We start from the raw sequence: 6139 nt of genomic DNA, 5'->3' as shown, positions 1-6139 counted from the left end.
TCTCCTCCAATATGTTCTACTATGAGTTTTAGTAAAAGTATTTTGTGGCCACTCCTCTAGTCCATATCCATCCCTAGAAGTACTTTTTTCCACAAGCCGCTCTAATAGAACCCATATCAAACTAACTATTGAGGGGTCTATAAAAAACAACATCAACCACAATATTAGTAACAGGATTGGAGATATGAAGGTTACTCTATGAGACGCCACCATATAGGATCATCATTGTCATTGCTGATATAAGAGTTGCAAATCCTGTACCCTCCGATATTTTGTCTAGATCTGATTGGGAAGTGAACTGCATGTCTTGGCCATCTCATTGTCATGTTGGTCCTCTGGCACCTTCGGCCAACATCTTTAGCGATCTTTCTTCATCCCATCAAGAGGCCAATCGTATTAGGAGGATCTTAGCACCACTTGAGGACAAGAAGCCTCATTGAGATGTGAATGCATTCCCTCTCATGAGCCTGAGGTACCTATTCATCCTGTGCCACCTTCATTTGCAACTGCTGAAAAGAAGGATCTTAGAAAGGTGAAAGCCTTTAATAGCAAGCTGGAGATATCACTTCTGATGTCAACTATGGTAAAGCCTAGCGACTATTCGGTTGGGCCGAGTATCATAGATCGAAAGGGAGTAAACTGGGTTGAAGGACAACTTGAACAGGGTTTATATTCAAAAATCAAAGAAGAAGGTAGAAATTTTAACTCCAAATTGGATTTTGTGGGGCTCGAAAAAGATAAGGGCACTGTTGATCTAATTTTCTTGGATAACCTCTTTGTACCTGCTTCACAAAAAAAAAAGATAGTTGAGTTGGCTACTCTCAATGACATTAACACGCTATCCCAGCTGGAGTTTTAGCCCTCATTTAATGCTCTACTAAAGCTTTTATATGAGAAGGATGATACTGAAAAGGTGAAGAATGAATCCATGTTGAAGATGAAGACCACTCCAATACTTGAGTTTGATAGCCCCTATCTAACTAGAGATCCAAAGCTGATGCCTAGAGTAGATAATGTGGAAGAAGACGATGTGGATGGGATGGTAGCTACCTCTTAAATGGCTGAAAATAGATTGGATAACAAAGATGCTGATTGGATGAAGTGATCTTGTCAACCTTGGAACTAAGGGATCCTGAAGTAAACTCTTGTATTAGAAAGTATCCGAGCAACCTAGAGGCTACCATTGGGATCCTTGAGCCTAGAAAGCCCACCAGATCCAACGCAATAGGAGTCATGAAAGAAGCCACCCAAAAATTGATCCCAACAAAAAGAAAGAAGGCCAAGATGGTTGAATTTAGTCTAGACCCTACACTGCCTCTCAACTCTCTTCCACACAAGCTGCTTTTGGAATGGGGAAGAGCTTATGGGATCTCGTTCACTTAAAAAATAACTAAGGAGGTCATCAACACACTTCTTGATCTCAAGAAGGGTAAGGCAACTGTGCAGATGATATGAATGCTACTGAGCTTGTATTGTAGTTGATCATTTCTTATATCATGACTTAAGATGTAATCCCTCACTAGCTTTGCTCTGTTCATCTATTTTGAGATGCTGTTGGTTTTGTTCTGCTAGATAATCTTTTATTATTTCATCAATTTGGTATTTCGGCTTTAGTACGTGTGTCTGCTTGTGGTGTTCTTTTATTAGACTCAAATGTATCTTGGTTGAATGGGAAGCTAGTTTTCTATTCCTTATGTTACTGTGGATTGTTGAGCTATCATGAAGCTCGTTAGTTTATTATGAAATTGAGATTCTCTATATATTGCACTCATTCCATGGGGCCTCAATGTGCTGTGACAAGATAGAAAAAGTTTGTAATTGTTGTATTGTTCTATTGTTGTCTTGAAAAGTATCGTGATTTTCGTCAGATAGAATATCAGAGGGATCGATATACCAAGCAAAAAGAAAGCAGTTAGAGATCTTATTCACTCTTCTTCTTGTAATGTTTTGATGCTACAAGAAATAAAGGTTGCTTCACCATCCCATGCCCTTTTGAGTTCTCTTGGAGGTGATAGATTAGATGAATGGACTTATCTTGATTCTATGGGTGCCTCAGCTGGAATCTTGATTGGTTGAAATTTTTAGCTTTTCTCTACCATGAGAGTAATTTACAGAATCTTTTCTATTTCAGTGAAATTATCCTGCTCCAGTCTTCAAAAAAATTTGTGTATTTTAGCAGTATATATGCTTAATTAAACGAACCTAAGAGACATATTCGTTGATGAGTTACTGGAGATCACAAGGTTTCTCCTGAGCCCTTGGATCGTTGGGGGGGACTTTAATATCACCATATATTTGAGTGGCAAAAAAGGCAATCCATAATGCCTAAAGGACAGCTTAAGATTTATGGACTTTATCTCCTCCTTAGAATGTATTGATTTGGACTTAAAAAAAGGGATTTCATATGGAGCAATAGAAGAGAGCATCCTTCTCTAGCCTGACTTGATCAATTCTTATTGTCTCCTAAGTAGGAAGAGTTGTTATCCGTTTCTTTCTAAATGACACTATCTTCCTCTGCATCAAATAATATTCTTGTTGCTTTGGATTGCAGTGTCAAGTTTCAATGCTTTAAAATCTTCATGTTTGAAGCTTGGTGGCTCAAGGAACCTGACATTGTGGATATTATCCTAAGCTCCTGGAAGAATATTAAAGATGAAAGCAAACTAGCAGAGGCATGGTGAGTAATTTGAGACAGCTAAGAAAAGTATTAAAGCAATGATCATATTCTAGAAGGATCGTCAATAATAATTTGAAAGTGAAGCTCCAGCGTGATATTGACATACTAGATAAGAAAGAGAAGCGCATAGATCTATCTTCGATAGAGTTTGAATTTAGAAGAGTCTTAAAGCAGTCTTTGAGAGATTTTTATCGCAAAGAGAAGATATATTGAAAACAGAGATCCAAAAGCCCTTGATTCAAGGAAGGTGATCGCAACACCTCTTTTTTTCATAAAGTTGCATCAGGAAAAAAGTACTAAAATCATATTTCTTCAATTTTGAATGAGGGCATTGAAGTACATAATCAAGAGTTATTGTTTTTAAATTTTATCCTTTTTTTAAAACCTGTTTAGTTACTCTTCACCAGTATGGTTTGGCTTTAATTGGAATAGTTTATATGGGGCTCCTCAGGTAGATCTGAGCTACTTAGATGAAGCCTTCTCTTTGGAAGAAATCAAAAAATCTGTTTTCTCTTTTGAAATTTTGAAAGTACTAGATTCAGGTGGTTTCACTTTTGTCTTCTTCAAAAAATTTTGGGATCTCATCGATGATGATCTCATAGTACTGTTTATGAAATTTCATCAAGGTATGTTGGATCTCGAGAGACTTAATTATGCATCTATTTTACTTATATCTAAAAAAGATGGGGTGCTTACTACTTGAGACTTGAGGCCGATTAGCCTTCTTAATAGCCTGTACAAGGTGACCACCAAGATGTTTGCTGATGGACTTGCCAAATACCTTCCGATTTTGATCAGTGTTGCACAATTAGCTTTTATTAAGGAGAGGTCAATTGTTAAAAACTAAGTGCTCATGAGGTGTTGGTATATTGTCGAAGATCAGGCCATAAAGGTATGCTTTGCAAGTTAGATTTTGAAAAAACTTTTGACAGCATTAATCAGAACTTCTTATTTGATATTATGTAGGCAAGGGGATTCTCACAAACTTGGATCGGTTGGATTACAAATCTTTTGTCTTCATCTTTGGTTGCAATTCTTATCAATAGAAACCCCGACAATTGGATAAAATTCAAACAATGACTCAGGTAGAGAGACCCTTGTTCACAGGCATTATTCATTCTTTTACCAATGTGCTTTCAACCTTACTTAAGAGGGCTGATTCTATTGGATTGATTGAGGGTATTGGCTTCAATGATATGTTCAGGGGAATTAAAGGGCTTCAATTTGTAGATGACATCTTTTTATTTTGTGTGGGAAAAAAGTTGAGCTTACTTGCAGTGAAGGCGATCCTTTTGGCTTTCGAGGGAGCTTCGAGAGGAAGGATAAATTTTTATTAAAGCTTGCTTGTGTGTTTGCATATGCAGAACTCAAAAGCCTCCTTATTTACATCCATGATGAATTGCAAAAAAGGTGTGCTCCCATTCACTTATCTTAGACTTCCTTTATGTGATAAAAAAATTCCTAAGCATTGCTGGCTATCTTTGTTATTAAAAGTTAGCTCCAGCTTAGCATCATGGAAGACTAAGCATCTCTCTTTGTGGGAGGGGGGGGGCACGGGGTGAGGGCGGAAGAATTACCTTTGTCAACTCTATCTTATCTTCCCTTCCCTTCTACTTCATGTCGGTTTTTGGGCTTCCCAAATAGGTTCTTCTTAGAACCTATTTCAGGTAACGCACTGTAGGTAAGTACTTGTAACATTAGGATATGAAGATTATTAAAAAAAAAGCAAAATAAGAAAAAGAGTTGTTTAATTATATCAGGCAATTATTCATCCAAACTGCTACTGCAGTTCACCGCTTTGTAAAAAATCAGAGGTGGAGGAGGTCCAATTTCTTTTAGTATTGAGCCCCTGCTCCTTGCTATAAGTGGTTGTACCATCCAAACCAAAAGCCCATGCTTTTCGTGTTGAAATTTGACATTTTGGTGTTCTCCAGCCATAGCGAGCCAAGAAGCAATGAATCTTTTTGGTTGAGGAAAAGTCTTAGAGTATCTCTCTCTTATCTCATTGCCGGTAGGAGGATTTTGAGTAGATAATTTTCACCGTCCCTCTACCATTGCTGTCACTAGGCTCTGCTTTAGAATTGCAATGACTCCAACACTGTAGGTCTTGTGGGCTTTCTTTTTGCTACCGGTGGAGCAACCAAATTTTTTAGAAGATTTTTTTCTTAGCCTCTCTTCTCATCGCCCCAGCTCCAGCATCACCCATCAATGGCCCCTGTCTTGAGTTAAGTCTAACCGAAACCTAACCTGCATCTTCCAAGTGCCTGTCAAAGTTCTAAGGGTGGCAAATAGAGCCCAACGAGATCCTAACCCATTTATTAAATGGGTCAAAAATCTAAAATCAACTCTGATCTCTTTTTTAAGATTATATTTGAAATTTTTTGCAAGAATATATTGCAAGAATCAGGCCAATTGGCCCACTCAGCTCGCATCTTCCAAATGCCTGCCAAAGTCCTACCTTAAATCCTAATTCAAAAGCTTATATTGGTAAGGATGAAGGAAAAAAAAATTCATAGAGGTCTTTTTTTTTCTCTTCCCAAAGGATTTAGATTGGAGGAGTGTTGAGTTGATAGGAGGCATGCTCAAATGAACTTCTCAATTCATAAATCTAGCAAGCAATTCAGCTCAAATCCTACTTGATTATCCAAACAAGCTCTAAATAGATAACTCAAGCCGATCCACGTAACCCATTTAATAAATTGGTCAAATCAAATTAAATGATTGAGTAATCAGGTTTTAAATGAAGTAAACAAGTTTTAAATGATGGTTCATACTTGGATCGATCTGACATACCAATTAGATAGTTTGAAATAAGTTAAATAGGTCAAGATTCTAAGCATAAATTTGTTATTAGGTTGTCTTTTAGGTTAAGCATGAGCATTTTGGATCAATTAGGTCAAGAATTTCAAGTTAATCAAGCCAATTTGGCCAAGCTTAGCTATTGCAGTCTAAATAGACTTATTTAGGTGGGGGTTAATTGAGCTTCAAATAATCAAACTGGACTTGGTTTCAAGTTGGGGTCAGCATGTCACCCATGCCAATCTCTCCCCCAGGCCCTCCTCTTCTTTGTCCTACTGCTATCAACCTCCCCCTTATCCTCTCTGCCTCCATCCCGCATTACCTACCGTCAAAAAAAAATGAAAAGAAGCCCTTCCACTTTTTTCGAACCTCCTTACCAATCTAGATCTTGATGAAGGTAATATTGATCAGCAATATTTGCAGTAATTTTTATCAACAAAATATGGATCCTAAATATCTATGACTTTCCATTTGATACCTCCTTGATCTCCTCCAATACGTTCTAGTATGAGTTTTAGTAAAAGTATTTTGTGGCCATTCCTCTAGTCTATACCCATCCTTAGATTTACCTTTTTCCACAAGCTATTGTAATTGAACCCATATCAAACTAACTATTGAGAGGCCTATAAAGAATAAAATCAATCATAATATTAGTAATAGGAT

Source organism: Elaeis guineensis, chromosome 14 (genome assembly GCF_000442705.2).
Source record: "Elaeis guineensis isolate ETL-2024a chromosome 14, EG11, whole genome shotgun sequence".
NCBI lineage: Eukaryota > Viridiplantae > Streptophyta > Magnoliopsida > Arecales > Arecaceae > Elaeis > Elaeis guineensis.
Note: the sequence above shows the minus strand (reverse complement) of the source record.